The sequence below is a fragment of the Mytilus californianus genome, unplaced genomic scaffold (genome assembly GCF_021869535.1).
Source record: "Mytilus californianus isolate M0D057914Y unplaced genomic scaffold, xbMytCali1.0.p SCAF_6, whole genome shotgun sequence".
Taxonomy (NCBI): domain Eukaryota; kingdom Metazoa; phylum Mollusca; class Bivalvia; order Mytilida; family Mytilidae; genus Mytilus; species Mytilus californianus.
This window is the reverse complement of record NW_026262712.1, coordinates 46,371,203-46,393,252: the sequence shown is the minus strand read 5'-3', so window position 1 is coordinate 46,393,252 and position 22,050 is coordinate 46,371,203. Positions and strand designations below refer to the sequence as shown.

The 22,050-nt window shown below is 33.3% G+C and overlaps 3 long non-coding RNA genes across 5 annotated transcripts in view; 1 reads left to right on the top strand and 2 right to left on the bottom strand.

The window, feature by feature from the left end:
* Positions 1-2,605: 2,605 nt before the first annotated feature.
* Positions 2,606-22,050, bottom strand: part of LOC127706452 (uncharacterized) — a 75,284-nt gene continuing 55,839 nt past the window's right edge. The window contains exons 1-2 of one of the 2 annotated variants that reach the window (XR_007984461.1): positions 9,054-9,573; positions 2,606-3,579 (exon numbers count right to left, since the gene is read on the bottom strand). This is a non-coding gene — a long non-coding RNA (uncharacterized LOC127706452). Of the gene's footprint in view, positions 3,580-9,053; positions 9,574-22,050 lie in introns of those variants that run through there. The other variant, XR_007984462.1, reaches the window with a different exon arrangement.
* Positions 9,606-22,050, top strand: part of LOC127706456 (uncharacterized) — a 348,407-nt gene continuing 335,962 nt past the window's right edge. For both annotated transcript variants that reach the window (XR_007984468.1, XR_007984467.1), the window contains exon 1: positions 9,606-10,168. This is a non-coding gene — a long non-coding RNA (uncharacterized LOC127706456). The remainder of the gene's footprint in view (positions 10,169-22,050) is intronic.
* LOC127706457 (uncharacterized) lies at positions 12,046-20,228 on the bottom strand. The gene is made up of 2 exons (XR_007984469.1): positions 20,101-20,228; positions 12,046-13,034 (listed from the first exon to the last, which is right to left on the bottom strand). It is a non-coding gene; the product is annotated as an uncharacterized LOC127706457 (long non-coding RNA).

Below are 22,050 nucleotides of genomic sequence, written 5' to 3'. Positions count from 1 at the left end.
TTCGTTTTTTGACTGGTAACCGATCTATAAATACGAGGACATTTTCGAGTGCAAAATAACATTCCTTATCGCTTGTTATAAATTCATTTTTTCAATGAATTCTCATAAAAATATTTTTTTAAGAACATAAATTATTAATGATATGAAAATGTTTTGTCGTTAGAAATATATATATATATAAGCAAAAAATCATTAATGTCTATGCACACGTACCGCAGAAAAATTGTGTTAACGCATGCGGAAGAATATCTCAAGAACGTTTTGCGGGAAAATATGAATGCCTACTCAAATCCATTTTATTAGAAAAATCGAATTATTACAGAAGAGTGTCCACCATGCACTTGCACTGCACTAGTATTAGAATAGTAGAATAGAATGATATACAAATGGACGAAAATTATACATAGATGTAACTGTTATATACAAATATTAATATAATACATGTATATAACAACAAACCAGAGTATACTGATTTGTATCACTACAATATAATAGTTATTACGGTGAGGTTGAATTCCCTGTCATTTATTCATCATCCACGCACGAACTTGTCTCAGAAAAATAATATATCTCTGTAAATTAACCTCACTTTCAGGTATAGAGATGTCATTTTTTTTCTGAGACAAGTGCTTGTGACCATCCACAAGAACTTGCGGTCATCCGATATTCAGTACTTCAGTATTTTGATTTCAAATCTGTGGTCCACAAACTGGCATAGCATGCATCCCTTGCAAACGAGTCTGATATTATTTCTATCGGTTTAAAGAAAATGAACATCACAGGTGAAAATAAAGTTTTTGGTTTATACATGTATCTCAAAAACTAAAGCATATAAAGAACAAGAGTGCACACACTGATATGTCTCGCCTGCTTTACTGACCATTGGTTTTATGTTGATAGTTCTTAATATAAAGTTTTACTACAAGTATCACATAAACTTAAAATGATACAAGAAAATGAAGTCAAGGTCAGATAAATCAAGCCAGAAATACATGTACACCTCGCAATCATTCCATAAACCGAATATAGTTGCATTTAGTATAAAAGAAACAGACCAAACCATGAAAACTTTATATTGACCAATGAACCATGAAAATGGGGTCAATGTCAGATGAATCCTGCCAGACAGACACATACATACAATCATTCCATGCATCAAATATAGATGACCTATTGCTAAAAGTTTAAGAAAAACAGATTAAAACACAAAATTTTAATATTGCACAATGAACCGTGAATCTAATGGTCAAGGTCAAATTAATCATGCTAGACTGAAATGCACATTGTAAAATATTTCCATACAACATATATAGTTGACCTAATGCATACAGTATTAGAAAAACAGACCAAAACACAAAAACTTAACTTTAACCACTGAACCACGAAAATGAGGTCAAGGTCAGATGACACCTGCCAGTTTGACATGTACACCTTACAACCATTCCATACACCAAATATAGTAGACCTATTGCTTATGGTATCTGAGAAAAGGACTTGACCACGAAAACTTAAAACCGCTCGCCGGATCAGAAGACAGAATACTCGATATGTTAACCTTTTCAATTTCAGTCACTCAAAACGGATTTCACTAATAAAATCAGATTATTATGTGATATTTGCAAAGAAGATTGGAATTATGAATAGAGCCATAATAAAATACTCAATAAACAATACGATTTGTGCACAAAACCGTCATATTTTACTGAAATCTGGAAATGGCGTCAGACTTAATAAGGTGTTGACTTTTAAGAAAGCAAATTAATTTTAATATGGGGTGTTTATTACGTCGAATATGAATAGAGCCATGATAAAATACACAATAAACCACAACCACTGTAAATCACAATGCGATTTTATCGCTTCCAGGGACCGAAGGAATGTTTGATACAGGTCCATGTAGCTCAGGTACCCAAAACATTAAAATTCCAATATAGAGACCCAGACCATGTGAAAATTTTCAAAATCTATGGCTTGCATGAATTATTTCTTCGATAAAACATGATTATATACCGGTTCCAGGGGTCCCAAAAAATAGGATTTTTATCGCCTTCAGGGACCGAAGGAATGTTTGATACCGGTTCATGTGCATGTAGCTCAGGTACCCAAAACATTGTATGTAATCAAGTTAGGAATTAAGGGTTGTTTGTAAATTTACCAACATTCTGTGTAATTTTAAACAGTCCTAAACAGAAGTCTTATCTATGACTTAAAAGTCCGTCCGATGACGGAAACAATATCCTGAAGCCTTTATTTTCGTTTCATCACAAAATAACCCAAACGGAATAATCATAAGCGAGGATGAAAAATGCGACATACACTTATAAAAAAATATTTATCTTTGATTGGATGAAAAATTGATTATGGTTGTGAAATATATAATTCACCTTCTTTTACCACTAAAATTGTTTATATAACATTCAAACTCAGGCATTACGTTAATGTATGGGCTCAATGAGATCTGCTTCTTTGAAATCTTAACCAAGCTGAAATGGGTGACCCACCTTATAAAATAGTCCTACTAAAGATGCGGAACGATACTGTTATTTGATATTGTATAACTCTAAACTGAGACTACTATGTTATAGTAAATTGTTTAACAAAAACCTTTTTCAAGCTGTCATAAATATTTTTATTTTAGATTATAATCGGAAGTTGAACAGTATTAGACGAATTTTCATAAAATATCCTATGTATTTTTGAATTTTTCTGAATTCCTTTAATATTTGACATTTATTATTAAAACATATAATATGAAAATTATATTAAACATTGTCTACAAGTCTCACTATTACTTTCTAAAAAGAACAATTTTGATTGCTATATAAACACCAAGCCATTCTATTGTTTGATATTCGTTGGATAAACGTGAGTTGGATTTTTCAAATGTTGGAGACCCGTGAATAAATTTCTGATTCTACTTGTTTTCTCTTTATGTTTTCATTTTTCACTGTCTTAATACAACTCTTCATATATGAAGCCAAAGCTCCTTTGTCGAATACAATAAAGTTTAGCGTTTCAAAGTCAAATTTTTCAGGGTGTCGATTACTCACGAGAAACTCAGTTACTCCACTTTCAGAAAGTTTTTCGTTAATCCCATCTCTCAGTTTCTGCAATGTTTCCTCTTCGTCAAAGGTTGATGGATGTGCCTTCTTTTCATTTTCAATAGCAGCGTCAACTTTTGTTCTGACAAAAATATATCTTCGCCCATGACTTGCTATTAGATTATTCAAAGCAAGTTCATACTCAGTAACAGGTCCTCCGCAGCAAACGACGAAACCATCATATTTCTCTATTTCAATTCTTTCATCGTACCCCTCTAGACCCTCGTTTTGTGTTCCTACTCCAGGTACATCCCATAACACAATTGAACGACCAGGAATTTCGAATTTCTCGCTTTTTTCTGTACATTCTAGAAAATCTGTCTTAGGAAGATCGCCATTCTCCGGTCCCAACTGCGACTGCAGCATGAGTTTGATTAATGACGACTTTCCGCTATTGGATCGTCCTACGATACCTAGATTAAATTTTCCTCGTGACCGTCTGCCATTACCGCTACGTCTTCCCTCCGCCATGGTTTATCTAAAAAAAAAAATTGCATAATATGTACATGCAGTTTCTATAAAAGTATCTGGTATTGGTATTTGTAGTTTCCTATTTACTATAATTATAACTTAAAGTTTGTATTTGAATAATATAACTGACTGACTTTACAAATGTTATTTTCCAGTATATTAAAACTACCGTATCTATTATCTGAAAGTAATTGAAACCAAAACAAAGATTTATGTAATTAGGAAATACCTGAAACCATCTATAAAAAGGTGATCACCTAATCCTTTATGTCCTGATTACTTAGTTCTTCCGGGAACTAGACTTTGAAAATGATTGTATAGCCCGTTTATAAGTTTTTACAAAACATTATGACTCTTTGTTCTCTATTATCTAAGGAAATACAGCCATCGATTTCATTTAACAAACTTCTTAAGAAGACCGATTAGGATAACGATATTATGACACTCAATATCATTACACTGACTGTTAGATGCATATAATAAATATTTAACCTTTCAAATATTCGAGATGTTCGAAGAAAGCTACGCCGTAACAAGATATTACATAGAGCCAATTTATTATATGAAACGAACTAAAAGATACCTTGTTGTGCAAAATAACTTAGAATGTCACATCCTCGCATACAGACATTCCTTGCAATTTTTTTCCCTTATCAAAACTGTTTTCCCCTTTTTCTTTTTTGTCAACTATTTCCTTCGCGATGCAAAGCTATTGGTTTCGTACGATGTTCACGCCATCTTGAAATTATTATGTAACAAATATCGGAGAAAGTATTAAATATGGATAAAATGTACAGTATGGTGTTCAAGGTCCGATCCGATACCTGATCCATTTACTGGTTTGCATTGCTATATAATTTCGCGTCAATTCATATTGATAAATATGCTCAGGCAGATTATTTGAAATGATTAGGATAAATTTATGCTAAATTTGTATTTGCTTCACATCGTAATAAAAATTTGTTGGATTTGAAGTTTCGCAGATTTGTGTTGTGTCATATAGTTTTATGACCTGTGTCATCAACGTCAAAAGCAGGTCTAGTAACTGTTAGACTCCGACGGTCATTTTGTCTGTGATGCATCCCTTCCTATGGCAAGCCGTTCTCGTCAAAACTATGTTTAAACCATTTTTCGAAAAATTTACACACTGAGAATTAAAAAAAAAACACACTGAGATTAAAAAACCTAAAAACACACACTGAGATTAAAAAACATAAAAACACACACTGAAAATTAAAAATTACACACTGAGATTTCATAAAAAATGCACTGAGATTACAAAAAATGAAAAACACACACTGAGAATTGAAAATTACACAACGAGATTTCAAAAAGACACAATGAGATGAAATAAACTGAAAAACACACACTGAAAATTTGAAACTACACACTGAGAATTTAAAATTACGCACTGAGAATTTAAAATTACACACTGAGATTTGTGCGCACTTTTTATGCGCAAATACTTTTTAGCATACTTAATCTGAAGCTATTACAAGCTTAAAACGGGTTAACTAGGGGGACAGAACTCGTTAGTCCTTCAATTTGGCGCTAAATGTTTTATAAAAAAAACATTAAAAATACAACGTATAGAAAAACTGTTTTTTTAAAGACCAATAGAACAAGAAAAATACCCACTTACTCTCATTACAAAATATAATCAAATGGTGAAAAACTTTATTAAAATTATAAGAACACATTGGAACAATCTGCAAAAATACAAACAATGCAGTGATTTTTTTCCAAGTACCTTTTATAGCATATATAAACGTAGCAAAAATATAAAAGATTATCTTGCGAAATCTGGGTAACAGTTGAAAGACTTTTGAAAAGGGACCATGCTTAAACAGTTTTAAGCAAAAAATCCCGATAAACTGTTAGTAATAATCTGAATTATAGGCAACAAACTTATGAATATGAGTCAGCAAAAAAAGTTGTTACATTTGTAAGTCTTGAAATTTATTACGAATGTTGGTTGTAGGAACCGCATTCCATTATAATGACAAGAGTTCGGGAGACCAAGATATTAATCTGTTGAATTATTCATCTCATGAATATTCATTAGTAATTTGCATATTAATCTCAGTGTGTAGTTTTGAAATCTCATTGTGTAATTAACAATTCTCAGTGTGTGTTTTTCAATTTATTTCATCTCAGTGTGTCTTTTTAAAATCTCAGTGTGTAATTTTAAATTCTCAGTGCGTGTTTTTCATTTTTTTTTAAATCTCAGTGTGTAATTTTAAAATCTCAGTGTGTAATTTCGATTTCTCAGTGTGTTATTTTAGGTTCTTAAATCTCAGTGTGATTTTTTTAATTCTCAGTGTGTAATTTTTTCGAAAAAAACGGTTTAAACATAGTTTTGAAGAGAACGGCTTGCCAAACCTTCCGTCCATCCGGAAGATCTTGATTACTGTAGAAAACTTTCGTCAAAGTTGTCTTGACTTCAATGAGAGGGAATGCTTTTATATTTGGTCTACATATTGACACTGTTGAGTTGCATCGTGTAAGCAATTATTACATCTGCCTTGTAGCCCCGTCCTGTTTACCGATATTGAGTTTGAACAACACTCATTGTACAAGGCAAATTTTTATGTTTTTCTAGGCTACTATGCACGCGAATGATTTTATATTTGGTTGCAATGTAGCGTAAACAATTATAACATCTGCCGTGCTCAGTGCCGTTTCGAAATTCTGTTTGTCGATCATTTGAAATTTTACTCTTTTCGTCAAAGTTTTCTTCGCTTCAATGAAAAGGAATGCTCACTTATGCTCAGTATACATGTTACCTCAATCAATTGCATGCAGCGACGCAGGACCAGACACGGTATTGGTCTTTTTTGTTTATGTTTGAGCATACCTATGAATAAAAAGAAACCAATCGACGAAAAACCTAACAAACAAGTAAGCCTCAAATCTATGTCCTTTTTCTTGAATCTGTGTCCTATTCTATATTGCGTCATAGACGTCACAAATCTATGTCCTTTCAAATCTGTGTCCTTTTGAACGAGGTACCCACAATCCTTTGTGTTGACGATATAATTATCAAAAAGTCTTCGAGGAAATATGTTTGTTTGCTTTCATATTCGATTCAAATAGACATCAGTAAAGGCTATTGAAAAGTCAATGTGTGTTGAGCTATGCACATACAGGGGTGCGACAGGGATAAGGGAACCTAAATGAGAGGCCTGGCGCTTATGGGAATCAGGAGGCTTGAACCAAGGTTAAAGTGGAATTAATCCGGGAGAAGATGGGCTTTCAGTTTTTGCATATTAAAAAAGTGAAAAAAGAATCTTTTTTTTTCCGTTATGAGTTAGCCTTGTTTCTTTTAACTCAAAGAAACAGTTAGAAAGTTTAAAAAGTCAGAATGTTAAAACTTGTTTTCTCTCAATATGGACACATTAGCTATTTGTCAAACTATAAAGAAGTCTTCAAGCTTACGTCAAACAAACGGTAACATAGATATGTGTCTTTTGCGTTTTCTTTTTTCTTTTTGTTAGTTGAATTGTGAACTTTGCGGATTTTACAATTTGTTTTATACTTGTGTTAATATAAACGTCACAAAAAATACGTCATATTTTGTTATGTTGATTCATTTCTGTGACGCGCAGTTTATATTTCGTTTGTAGTGTCCTGGTGTGCTGTCGTAAATTCATGGGAGGTGTCCGTTGTTATTCTGCGGTTTACATGTTGCAATAAACTATTATATTATTTATTTATGTATTTCTCTGTGCTGAGTGTTCTTGCGTTTGTATGTTCTGTATTCCTGTCACGTAGTGTTGTCATTTTAGCGGTATTTTTAACATTGCCATATAAGCGGGAGATTTGGCTAGCCATAAAACCTGATTCAACCCACCACTTTTTCTTAAAATGTCCAATATCAAGTCAGGAATATGGTAGTTGTTATCAAACAGACCGTTTCTATGTATGTTGGCGTTTGCTTTTGTTGCAGTTAAGTGTTTCTGTTGTTCCGTTATTTTCCTCTTATAGTTGATATGTTTCCATCGGTTATAGTTTGTTATCCGGATTTGTTTTCGCCTAATCGAATTATGACTATTGAACAGCTGTATACTACTAATGCCTTTATTTATGTTGTGTTGTTACACAATGGTCTCATATTAAGGAAGGGTTGAGCACTTTGACAGCGTCGCATTCTATATGTTTCTGTCCCAATTCACGTCTCATTACTTAAATTTTACTGTATAAAAAGTACACGGATTTGAAAAAAAAACTGAGACTGTCATGACGTCACAGGACACAAATCTGAGGAAAGGACACATATTCGAGGCTGGACAAAGGGTCACAGATTTGTGTGTCTAGACGTCACGGGACACAGATCTGAGGAAACTAAGGACACAGATTTGAGACCAGACATAGATTTGATTCATAAAGAGATATGGTCTTAAACAAGTGTCTATAGTATAACATTTTAAGCTCTGAATCACCGACTTCAGAAAAGATGTGAGTTTTATCAGAGAGTATAAATAAAAATTGCAAATCAAAACCAAATTCCCTCAAAAGCCAAGCACTTCCAAGATTTCTTATTTGTGACAGGCACTGCAACATCAGTGCACATGAAACGTGAGGGTACCCAAATTGCACCTATTTTGACAGTTTTTGTCACCTACGTTGATTTATGATCCAGACAAAAGTTTCCATTCTGTGTTTATTTTGTAAATGTATCCTTATAAATTTACTATTTAGTTCCACCAATTTAATTTTGAATCCATATTGAATCATAGAAAAAATGGTTTCAACCGACCTCCAAACGACCCATTATTCTTTAATGTGGAGTATCCAAATTGCATCCATGCATAAATTCACATCCGTAAAAATAGAATAACTGATGTTTTGTTTTATTTCTTCAAATATTGAGAACAATTTGACAATAGTCCACATGCTTCCTATTCAACTTTTAAGAAATGGATGCCTGTATCATATTTTAATTGCTCATTTTTAAAAGTTGACTTTTTGTGGACGTCGCATGGCGACGTTTCCGTAGATTTTACTTTTTGGAGTGAATACTTCATCTGTTGATATATACTGTGAACGTTTTGTGTATATTTAGATATATTTAGCATGTTTAGCTATGTTGAAAGACGTGCATAATGTCAAATCATAAAAATACAAATGGTTTAATTAGTCTCTAAGAAAACTTTTAAGATGTCCGTTACTATTTTTGTTAAAAACGTGCAATCTGGGTACTCGGTGCAATTTGGGTACTTTGACGTTACATGTACGTGGCGAGGCTCCTCTGCATTTCTGATCCGGTTGGTGTTGAACGATATCGGTTTAAATCAAGTCAAATATGTATTGATCTTTATTGTCATTACACCAAATTCGTCATGTGACACAACGTTAAGTATAGAAAAAATCATATATATAACTCTATCATATCGGTCTAAAATCTATCTTTTCCCAGTTAAATACAGTACAATGACATGGTGTTAAAAGGAACAATCTAATTAATGTAAATGAACCTACCTCATTAAAACAAATGCTGCTTTCTAAACCAAAAAATTCCCAAGAAAATGAAAGTAAAACCCATTCGCTATAAATAACTTGAAAATACCTTGTTTATATTCCTTCACAGTCGGTAAGGTCAAGATGAAATCTCAATGTTTACATTTATTTCATTATGTTGACAGTGACGTAGGACTTTGACAGTGACGTAGGACTTTAGCATTGGAAGGAATAAATTCCGCGAGAAAATTCAAAGTACAAAGAAATGTTAATACATTTTTTTTGTAACTATATATCAGTCCCTAGTTGTGCAAAAGTGTTTAAAAATCTCAATTTCCAGGAGTGTAAATGGTTGACCAAATATAGTCATACAAAATGAAACCACGAATAGTGCATTGCAAAGATTTAAAACAAGTACTATCTTTAAAAAAGATATCCGACGCATTCAGATGTGAGCATAGAGTTTAAAACAAACCATGAATCTTTATCGTTTTTTTTTTTATCATAGTTAAAAAAAAATGCACACATTATGAAGGCGAAAGGCTAACGATACTGAAATTTGAGTACATACACTTTTCTATAAAGAATTAAAATATATACTGCATATGGTACTTAACTAAATGTATATATATATATATCTATAAACAAGTCTAAATTGAAAACAACGTTCAAACCTATGATTGCGTTGGATAAAAACCGCAATTTTTATACGTGTGCATGTAAAACAAATTTCTTGTTAGAGGGGTCTAAATACAGCACAAACAACATTTTCCAAAAGACCAAAAAGTGAAAAAGTATGATTTTAACAAAACGCATGTGACTAACAGGTCGAACAACTGATGTTCTTAAACCCTGCTGTCTGCCATTGGCGATTGCCGAATAAATTGATCACCAGATGTAAAAATGGATCTTACATATTAGTTTAATATCAAACAGAAAACAATAAAGTTGCGGTAAAGATGGTATAACGCAAACATGAGGTGCAAAAATTTGTACACCATATCCGGATTTCGACAATTAATGTCTCTCCAGTGATGTTAGGGATCGAAACGGTATTTGGAAGGCCATATAATTTACCTCAATTTAGGATAGACTCTTGAATTTTAAATATTATAATATTATATCTATATATATTGGTATTTTTCAGAGATAAAGAAGTGCCTATAGCTGTGATTAGAAATAGACATAAACATGAGATATTAGTAGGTTACAATCTGTAATGAATTACAAACTTAAAACAGCTTAGATCGATGAAGAAAGTCAATTATAACTTTATGTCAAGAACAACTTTAACAATTAGAGATGCAATCTATTTCGGTGTGTATATCGGGGACGGACGGACGCCAAAGGGAGATGATATATATAATACAGCTTTTGACAAGTAATTAAATTTGCGATATATGTATTTTGACATTTTTTTTGTACTCATTGTGATTATTATTACGCCTTGGACGTTATTTATCTGTTATGAGTTAGCCTTATTATCTTGTTTCTTTTATTTATTTTAAATCAAAGAAATAGTTTAATTTAAAAAGTCAGAATGTTAAACCGAATATAGTTGCATTTAGTATACAAGAAACAGACCAAACCATGAACACTTTAAATTTACCAATGAAACATGAAAATGAGGTCAAGGTCAGATGAACCCTGCCAGTGTGTACACTTTACAATCATTCCATGCATCAAATATAGTTTACCTATTGCTAATAGTTTAAGAAAAACAGCCCAAAACACAAAAACTTAACATTGCGCAATGAACCGTGAAAATGAGGTCAAGGTCAAATAAAACCTGCCAGACTGACATGTACATCGTAAAATATTTACATACACCATGTATAGTTGACCTATTGCGTACAGTATTAGAAAAGCAGACCAAAACACAAAAACTTAACTATAACCACTGAACCACGAAAATAAGGTCAAGGTCAGATGACACCTACCAGTTGGACATGTACACCTTACAATCATTCCATATACCAAATATAGTAGACCTATTGCTTATAGTATCTGAAATATGGACTTGACCACGAAAACTTAACCTTGTTCACTGATCCATGAAATGAGGTCGAGTTCAAGTGCAAACTGTCTGACAGGCACGAGGACCTTGCAAGGTACGCACATACCAAATATAGTTATTCTTTAACTCATAATAAGAAAGATATTAACATTACAAAAAATCTCAACTTTTTTTCAAGTAGTCACTGAACCATGAAAATGAGGTGAAGGAAAATGGACATATGACAGACGGAAACTTCATAACATAAGGCATCTATATACAAAGTATGAAGCATCCAGGTCTTCTACCTTCTGAAATATTAGGCTTTTAAGTAGTTAGTTAGCCGGCGGATCACTATCACTCTGTCTCGCTTTCTGCGACAAAAGTCGCAGGCTCGACAAAAACTGACGTGGTGACGTGAGTAAACATAATTAGTAGGTCACGATTTATTTTCTCGTTATTTCCCCTGAAATGTCTTTTTTTTATGCAAATCTTGCAGTTTTTTGCTATAATCTTGAAAGCTATTAAAGATAGCAAGAAACTTTTAATACTAAAACATACCTGTATAGGTGTTATAGGAATTTTTGCCCTTAAATAAACATCCATTATTGGGTTTTCGTACCTATTTTGGAGTAGGGTTTTTTGTGGTTTGTATGCTATAGATTGAGAACAACAACGAATAGAGAACAACTTTGAACAGCAACCTTTTCAGCTAGACAGTTAAAATGGTCAAAATCACCGTCACATTCATTAACGGGGTTATTCCTTTTACATTGACATAAAATAGACGAACATTGTATAAACATTTAAGGAATGACTGTAATATTTTTTCTGTCTATGAAGAAATAACATCAAAAATGTTGTGCACACCGCGGGTTATTTAAAAGTGTGCACCACATTTTTAAGGTTTTTTCGAATAGACAAAAATCATGAAAAAACGTTGATGACGTCACGGTCACATGACAAAATTATGTCTGAGCCGATAGACAAAAAACTTTCAGCCAATCAGAAGACGTGTTACATCCAAAATTAAATTATGTAATTATAAATATAAATAACAATCCATGAAACGATGAGCACCTAGTGTTTGTTTTGTCTTGGATAACTTCTTATACAAAATATGGCAGATTAAAACGAGTTGTACCATAGTCCTGCCTGTACAATCATTATATAATTGTTCATTGGCCGTAATGCAAATTAGTGAAATATGAGATAATGATACATTGCTTATATTATTCATTAAAGTGTCGAAATGATCATTGTTCAGACGCCACATATATGTTACGACTGATCTAAGAATATCACTTGGTGTGGCATAATTCGATGATTAGCAGTCTGATTCTACTTGTTTTCTCTTCCAGTTTTCTTTTTTCACTTTCTTATTACAACTCGTCATATATGAAACCAAAGCTCCTCTGTCGAATATAATAAAGTTTAGTGTTTCAAAGTCAAATTTGTCAGGGTGTCGATTGCTCACGAGAAATTCAGTTACTCCACTTTCCGAAAGTTTTTCAATAATCCCATCTCTTAGTTTCTTCAATGTTTCTTCTTCGTCAAAGGTTGACGGATGTGCCTTCTTTTCATTTTCAATAGCAGCGTCAACTTTTGTTCTGACGAAAATGTATGTTCGCCCATGACTTGCTATTAGATTATTTAAAGCAAGTTCATACTCAGTAACAGGTCCACCACAGCAAACAACGAAACCATCATATTTCTCTATTTCAATTCTTTCATCGTACCCCTCTAAGCCTTCGTTTTGTGTTCCAACTCCAGGTACATCCCATAATACAATCGAACAACCAGGAATTTCGAATTTCTCGCATTTTTCTGTACACTCTAGAAAATCTGTCTTAGGAAGATCACCATTTCCCGGTCCCAACTGCGACTCCACCATAAGTTTGATTAACGACGACTTTCCGCTATTGGACCGTCCTATGACACCTAGATTAAATTTTCCTTGTGACCGTCTGCCATAACCACGATGTCTTCCCTCCGCCATGCTTTATCTGAAACAAAATAAATTAAAAAGAATGTTCAGTTTCTATTTATGTATCTGGTATTTATAATTTGTATTTGAATAACTATAACTGACTAATTGGTTGTTACTTGCTTTGGCAAACCTCAGAACTGAAGATGTTGTTATTATTTTAAAACTTTCGGTTGTCGTATTTATATTCATTAAGATAAACAAATGATCTCTCAACACATGAGTAACATCAAAAGCCAACCAAACATTTAAACAGACTTATTCAGAAGGGACATAGTAACGATACTTATGTCAGGTTATTAACGATGGCATATTTTAGAATAAATATTGATTCACTCATAGGGTCTTTGCATCGGAAATAAACAAGATTTCAACATTTTATTGTACACTCTGACAGTTTACTCTGTTACAAGAGGCAGAAATACATAATGTACAGCTTGCCAGAAGTGGTATAATAACAGAACAAAATTGAAATAAACATACTATATACAGGTCAATTTAATATAAGCCATCAAACACACCGTCACATACGGTTGATTGACACGTGGTTTAAACGATCAAAACAAATAGTTGGCACATATCGTGACATATATGTCATATGATTAATTGGATTATAACACAAAATTTAATTAGGTAAGTACTAAACTATTTCTTATATCAAAAATACTTCATGATTTTTTGCAAAAACAATGCGACATGATTGAGCACTTTTATTACATCGGATGACCGTGAGGGCATTCCGGTGTATTGCTGTCGCCTAGATTTCCATTACGTAACTTTCGTGTTGGGATTGTAACCGTGATAAATACGCGGACATTATCGAGTGCAAAATCACATTCCTTATCGCTTGTTATAAATTCATTTTTTCAATGGATACTCCTAAAAATTTTTTTTTAGAACATAAATTAATAATATGAAAATGTTTTGTCGTTAGAAATATATATATAAGTAAAATATCTTTAATATCTATGCACACGTACAGAAAATGTGTGTTAACGCATGCGGAAGAATATCTCAAGAACGTTTGCAATCTCCCATGCAGAGTTATGGTCCTCGCTCTCTCTCAAGGACCGATAACTCTGCATGGGAGATTGAAAGTTTGGCGGGAAAATATGAATGCCTACTCGAATCCAATCTATTAGAAAAATCGAATTATTACAGAAGAGTGTCCACCATTCACTTGCACTGCACTATTATTAATATAATAGAATAGAATGATATACAAATGGATGAAAATTATATATACATGTAACTGTAATATACAAATATTAATATAATATATAACAACAAACCAGAGTATACTGGTTTGTATCACTTCAATATCATATTTATTACGGAGAGGTTGAATTCCCTGTCATTTACGAACTTTCTATGAAAAAAAATATATATCTGTACGTTAACCTCACTTTCAGGTATAGAGATGTGATTTTCATTCTGAGACAAGTGCTTGTGACCATCCACAAGAACTTGCAGTCATCCGATGTTCAGTACTTCAGTACTTTGATATTACAATAATATAGCAAACCAAATAGCCTGACTATGTCCTCTGTTGGGTTCAAAAAATAATATCCCGGTATATGTATTTTTCTTATTCTTTCAATATTTGGTTTACAACATACTAGCAGATAATGAAATTAATTTCCAATCACCCCCTGTCACATAATGTGCATAAAAATTATTCTGTCTTCACGAGGAACATTAACCATCTTCCGGCTTCTATAGGGAATTTCAAATTTGAACATCGCAGTTTACTCAAGTGTACTCTGCGTTGTTTATTTAGTTTCATCAAGTAGCCTTCAAGACAGAAATTCCTTTTAAATGATAAATAAATTCCCCTCTTAAGGCACTTTCAGCCATACTGTGCCATTTTTGTACAAATTGGTCTTGTGAGATTTGTTTAACAACATATTTTATATTATTTTTACTAACATTTTCTTGGCTATCCCATACAAACGATAAACCAACATAATTCAGTATAGATTTCACATGTAATAACCATTTTGATTGCATATTTCCTGAACAATTCATTTCATACAGTAACTTATACATAATACTAGACAGTTTAGAATCATTCGAAAGAAGTTTTACCCAAAAATTAAGTATACGTAGTTTAACTTGTATGTCTAGTGGATATCTACCTGTTTCGCCGTACGCGTACACCATGAAATTTGGCGTTGATCTTCGGACAGAGAGCACCTTCTTTAAAAATTGCAAGTGCACCGTTTCCAATATGTCTAACTTTTCTTATCCCCAAATTTTGCCCCCGTATAAAAGTATAGGATCAGTTAAAGATTCAAATAACTTAAGCTGTAGGTCTACTGGAATATATATATTCCCAATCTTTCTATATAGAGCATAAAATGCTTTCTGTCCTTGTTCTGCTAACTTCATTTTTGTAATTTCAAATTTCCCATTTTGGTTTAAAAGCAAACCAAGATAGGGGTACGACTCCACTCTTTCAATAATTGAACCATATAGTTTAAAATTATCCATCATAACGTACTTTCTTTTAGGGAATACCATCACCTTAGATTTTTCAACATTTACTGAAAGTTTCCAAATATTACAATATTGTTCAAATACATCTAAACACTTTTGCAATGCTGCTGCTGATTCAGCTAATATTATTGTATCATCAGCATACAATAGAATAAATAACAACAAAAACATATTTAGGTGTTCTAAAGTTTTTTGTGATACGGTTTGGAGTCCTGATATACCATTTTCACGGAAAAAAGTCTCAAGGTCCGAAAGAAATACAGAAAAATAAGAAAGGAGATAAATTTTCCCCTTGACAAACTCCGACTTCACATGGAAAGAACCCTGATAACTCCCCCCCCCCCCTTTTTGATACAAGACTTGATATTGCCATACATATTATAAATAACCTTAAATATCTTTCCCGTGATATTACAACTTATAAGTTTTTTCGAAAGTTCCACCCTCCAAACAGTATCAAAAGCTTTCCTGAAATTTACAAAAGTACAAAATAGTTTCTTATTGTTATAAAGATATAATTCTATCAAAATATGTAGTATAAATATATTGTCATTTATACTATATCCTTTTCCGGCTTGTGCCTTTGGTATAGTTTCTATCAGTTCAGCATACTTTATCAACCTATTATTAAGTATTGCTATAAACAGTTTACCAAGTGAGGACACTAGTGTAATACCTCTATAAGAATCTGGGTTGTTCGGATGACCCTTGTTTTTATATATGGCAATTATTATCCCAACCGTCCAGATTTGAGGAACTACACCAGTATTCAAAATCATATTAAAAATCTCTCTATACATAGGCAAAGTAGCATGGATGGTTGATTTAATATACTCATTAATGACCTTACCAAACCCAGGGGACTTGCTGTTTTTTAAATTTTTCACAGCATTCAAAATTTCTTCGTTTGATACTTCACCATTGAGTATATTATTAACAAAATCATCATCTCAGTTCGGCAAAAATAAATTCGTCATCATCATCATCATTTTGATGAAATCTTATCAATGTTCAAATTCTTATAATAATCATACAAGCCATCGAGATCAATTTCATCTCTCTTTGACGTAGATTTATTCAAATTATTTAAAATATTCCAGAGCTCTCGTGGTTCGCCTTCAGATGCACTGCGCAAGTCTTTCTCTGCCCTAAACTGATAGCCATTAAAAGCCTTGCCCATTGCAATCTTATACATGTAAGCCTTACCACGATACTTTAAATCAGCTCGGGTTTCATCTGTTTTAGAAAGATAATGTTTTCGCTTTGCCTTGTGAAATTCAGATCTCTTCTGATGACAATTGTTATCAAACCAGGGTTGAAACACCTTGTTTTGCCTATTCGACTGGTTGTAACGAACTACCTTATCACCAAAACATTTATGCGCTGAATCAATAAATATGCGGTTAAAAAATTCGACAAAATTGTCAATATCTGATTGAAACGTGTCACTTTCAACATTTAATGTGACAAGTTTCTTGAACAAATCTTCAGTGGAGAGTTTATCCTCATCCATTTTAACAAACTGATCTTTCATCTCATTGTTCCACCGAACAGGTATATTTACCATGTTCGGATAAGAATCATTGTTATGCAAATCAGTAGTAACACCTGATGAGAATATTACATGTAACCTGCAATGAACATCTGAGTATAATGGGTCAAAGTCAATGACCTCGAATTCCTACAAAAACACATTTAAGCTAAAGCCAGTTGTTGACATGACACGGGTTATGTTCTTCCCATATATTTTATGATGGTATAATACTAAACCCCTAACGGGAGGGATTGTGCTTGATTTTCATATGACAAAGACATAATCTTTCAATCAGTTTAATTGAGGTCTGGAGCTGGCATGTCAGTAATTGCTAGTAGTCTTTTGTTAATTTATGTATCATTGCCATTTTGCTTAGTTTCTTCTGTTACCTATTCTGACATCGGACTCGGACTTCCTTTAAACTGAGTTTTACTGTGCGTATTGCTACGCGTTTTTTAATTCTACATTGGCTAGAGGTATAGTGGGAGCGTTGAGAGCTCACAAAACATATTTAATCCCGCCGCATTTTTGCGCCTGTCCCAAGTCAGGAGCCTCTGGCCTTTGTTAGTCTTGTACGTTTTTTTTTTAAATTCTTGTTCATTAAGTGTGACGTCCATTTTCACTGAACCAGTACACATTTTTGTTTAAGGCCAGCTGAAGCCCGTCTCTGGATGCGGGATGTTCTCGCGGTGTTGAAAACCAATTGGTACCTTAGTCTGTGTTCTGCTTTTTGGTCGGGTTGTTGTCTCTTTGACACATTCCCCATTTCCATTTTATTGTACGAGATGCAATACTTTGAACAAGTTGATGACTATGTTAGGCAATATGCAAATCTGTGCTACTTGACTTATTTTGATTGAAAATACATATGTCTTGCAAAAAACGAACATGTGGGTCCAAGGTAATAAACAATTTCCCAAAATATGATCTTTGGTAATGCTATCGGGCTTTTTGTAGTTTCCATATTTAATATAGATACTTGACGTTACAAATATGTCCGTCTTATGAAAAAATCTTCGATTCGATTCGCTTTATAATATTATTTTCCAGTAAGTTAAAACTATCGTATCTATTATCTGAACACAATTGAAACCAAAACAAAGATTGATATCAACAGGAAATATCTGAAACCATCTATAAAACGGTGACCACCTAATCCTTTATGCTTTGATTACTAGGCTTTTCCGGGGACTAAAATTTTAAACTGATTGTATAGCCCTTTTATATGTTAACAATAGAATTATGACCCTTTGTTCACTATTATATTACTATGAATCCCTAGAGTTGTTGCAAGAGCATTTATTGTGCAGAGAGCGTACACTCATCCTACACGATGCATCGGGTTTAATTTCCCCATTCAGACCGAACGTGGTCAAACAGACACATAATTTAGCAAGGGTTTACTGTCGGACGGGAGAAGTCTAGGGATGACTATATTTCTATACCCAAGTCAACCCTCGAGGCGACAGAATGGGTTGTGCAAAAACAGCTACCAAATAAACACCGATTCTATAAATTAATTTGATATACATTGTACCTATGCGTGACTGTTAGGGTGTCGAACTATTTGAGTGTCGGACAATTGGGGACTCGAACTTATTGAGCGTCGGAACAATAGGGTGTCGGAATATCGGGGCGACCCCAAATAGGCGGTGGTCTTCGCTTATAGACACGTGTCTATAGTAGTGTTGTCAACGGTTAACCGTCGGAGGACCGAAATACCGAATACCAAAAACGCTAACCGGTTAACCGGACCTTTTTCAATTTTAATAGATTTTATACAAACGTGTATTGAAATCACCAATAAAATTTGTTGAATTCTAAAATGATCGTCGTGGTACCTTACTTGACTGATCAATTGTCCAGAATATTGATTGCTTTAATTGTTAACCTTGAAAAAACAACAATTTTAACAAATTAATTAGCACTAAGACAACTAGTCTTGTCTATTACAAGATCTAAAGTAAATATAATTAGCGTAGTACTACATGTATTTTTAACGATTGTTAGCCGATAACAGATTACGGTTTACTTCATCGTTTCATTTTTGATTTGATGTTATGTAGACCTACATGTAAATATGCCACCTCAGTCGTACAAATCTTTGTCATACTTTACACGAAATGCCTACTCAAAAATGATGAACTGCAAATTATGTGAATGGAATAGATATATACTGGGTTGTACGAGGAACACGCTTATACATTTCAAATTGAAACACTCCACAGAATTTTCTGAGACACCAGAGAAAATAAAACAATTAACGATTTAAGACATTGCCAATTCGACAAGATCAAGAGAATTAACGTCATAGTAGATAAAGGATTGAATTATTAAAAGTAAAACTTCACTAGGAATGCTCAACGCCAAGCCTTATAATGTCCAACGATAAAGTTCAATTTATCGTAAACTATCAGTTCTCGTCCTGAATATGCATGAAATATTTGCCACTGGACGTTAAGCAACCAACAATCAATCAATCAATCGTAAACTATCATAAAACCGATCATTTGTAAAGTACTGTAGATAAGAACTTAAACATCAACTTATATATACACCGGTTATCCGGTTAATCGGTCGAAAGATTATCTGAGAACCCGGTTAGGCAAAACGGTCAAATTTGACAACACTCGTCTATAGAATAATATTTTAAGCTTTACAAAACCTAACCCAGAAAATCTGACAGTTTTATAATTGGGTAATAAAAAAAATTGGGAAATCAAAACAAATTTTCCTCAAAGACAAAAACACAAGATATAAGTAAACAATGACAACCACTTTCGACATTTCTTACTTGGGACATGCACCTCAACATTAGTCAGGCGAGGATCTTCGGCCTTTAAATCCAATCTATGTAGAAAGATATCGGGTTAGGTCAAATCAAATATTTATTATCATTACACTATAAATACATCATGTGACACAACGAAAAGTAAACAAAATTCATACAATTCCATCATACCGGGCATGTCAGTTCAAAATATCATTTTCTCCAATTAAATACGCTTAAGATATGCTGTTTAAAGAAACAATATAATGTAAATGGACCTACCTCATAAAATCAAATACTGTTTTCTGACCAAAATTTCACCAGAAAATGAAAGTTAAACCCCATTAGCTATAAATAACTTGAAAATTCCTTATTGATCTTCCTTCACAGTCGATAAAATCTTAATGTTTACATTTATTTGTTGACAGTGACGTAGGACTTTATAAAGTCATAAATTCCGCGCCAAAATTCAAAGTATATACCTGTATATATGAGTGACCAGTCCGTAGTTGTTCAGTGTAAAAGGACGCCCCAATATGGTCATACAAAACAAACCATGGGTATTGACATACATTACGAAAAATACCAAAAAACATCTTTGGAAGAATCAGGTTTGATGTGGTTTTCGTTCAGATGGATGTTACAATTAGCGGCTGCAATGATTATACCATATTCGCGATCGGACGCTTAAATTTTTCGCATTTACGTTTAATACTTCTTATAACTGAACGTAGGAAGTTTTAATCTTAAACAACATTTTAGATTTACAAATGTACAATTGTTAATTGAGTTAATCAGAAGTTTTTTTTACAATGTGGTTAAATATACTTTTACAGAGAAGTCACTTTAAAAAGACGACCCAAAAAGACAATTCAATATGTTTAAATAAATACTTACACGACATATGCCACACGTGGAGTACGATCTGTTTACCCTTCCGGAGCATCTGAGATCACCCCCTGTTTTTGTGAGTTCGTGTTGCTCAGTCTTTAGTTTTCTATGTTGTGTTTTGTATACCATATATAATGTTGTTTTTTGCCATGGCGCTGTCAGTTTGTTTTGCAAAGTGTTCCTTTGGTATCTTTCGCCTCTCTTTTACACGCAGTTGCAAAATTTGAAGGGGTTCTAAGGGTCGAAGTCTAGGAATTATTTAAACAATATATAAATTAGCACTGTAAGCAACCGTTTGATTTGTGAGAGGGGATAGGCAGGCATTAAAAAAAATATCGGTGTACAAAATTTTATGAAAAATTCGGAATACGTTCTGGCTTCATTGAGTTGATTTATGAATACAGTATTGTCATAGATACATGTATATAACTTTTTAATAGATCGGCCGGAACCAATTGATTAATAAATATATATGGTCAGCCAGATCTCCATGATGTAAAAAAACGCGTAGTTTAAAAAGGCCAACTTGGGAAGTCAAGGTAAAACTTGCCGAAATCGGAAAAGAGGCGTTGGTGGTACAGTCGGTCGGACAGTGATATGTGCTTTGTGAAACGCCCTTAGACCAAACATTGACTATAAAAGACAGTCTATAAAAGGGCAATATTTGACAGAAACAAAACTTTCAACATTTGCAAAGTTACGTAAGTTTTATTGCAGTCAGGTTATAGTAATTCTAAAATGAATAATAGGAATTGTGGGCTATACGTCAAAGAGAAAGCAACCAAACGCCAATACTATAAATGGACTGAGTACTTTGACCTATTATTGTTTACTTTTTACACATTGTGACTTGGATGGAGAGTTGTCTCATTGACACTCATACCACATCTTCTTTTTTCTAAGTATAAAAGATTACAAAATACAAAATAAATAGCAAGTTATACCGTTAGGGGAGGGTTTGTGCCTTCAAACATATTTTACATCGCCACATTCTTAATGTGCCTGTCCCAAGTCAGGAGCCTGTAGTTTAGTGGTTGTCGTCGATTCATGTCTGTTATATTTGTTTTTCGAAAATTGTTTGTTATAAATCTGTCAGTTTTCTTTATTGAATTGTTTCCTATTTTTCATGTCGGGGCTTTTATAGCCAACTATACGGCATGGTTTTTTCTCATTGTTGGAGGCTGTACGTTTGCCTATAATTGCTTAGTCCACTCATTTGAAACTTAGTGGATAGTTGTCTCATCGGCAATCATACCACATCTCCTTATTTTTATACCGTTTAAAAAAAATTTCTCGGATGCAATATACACATTCAAACTTACATACAATGTAATATGATAA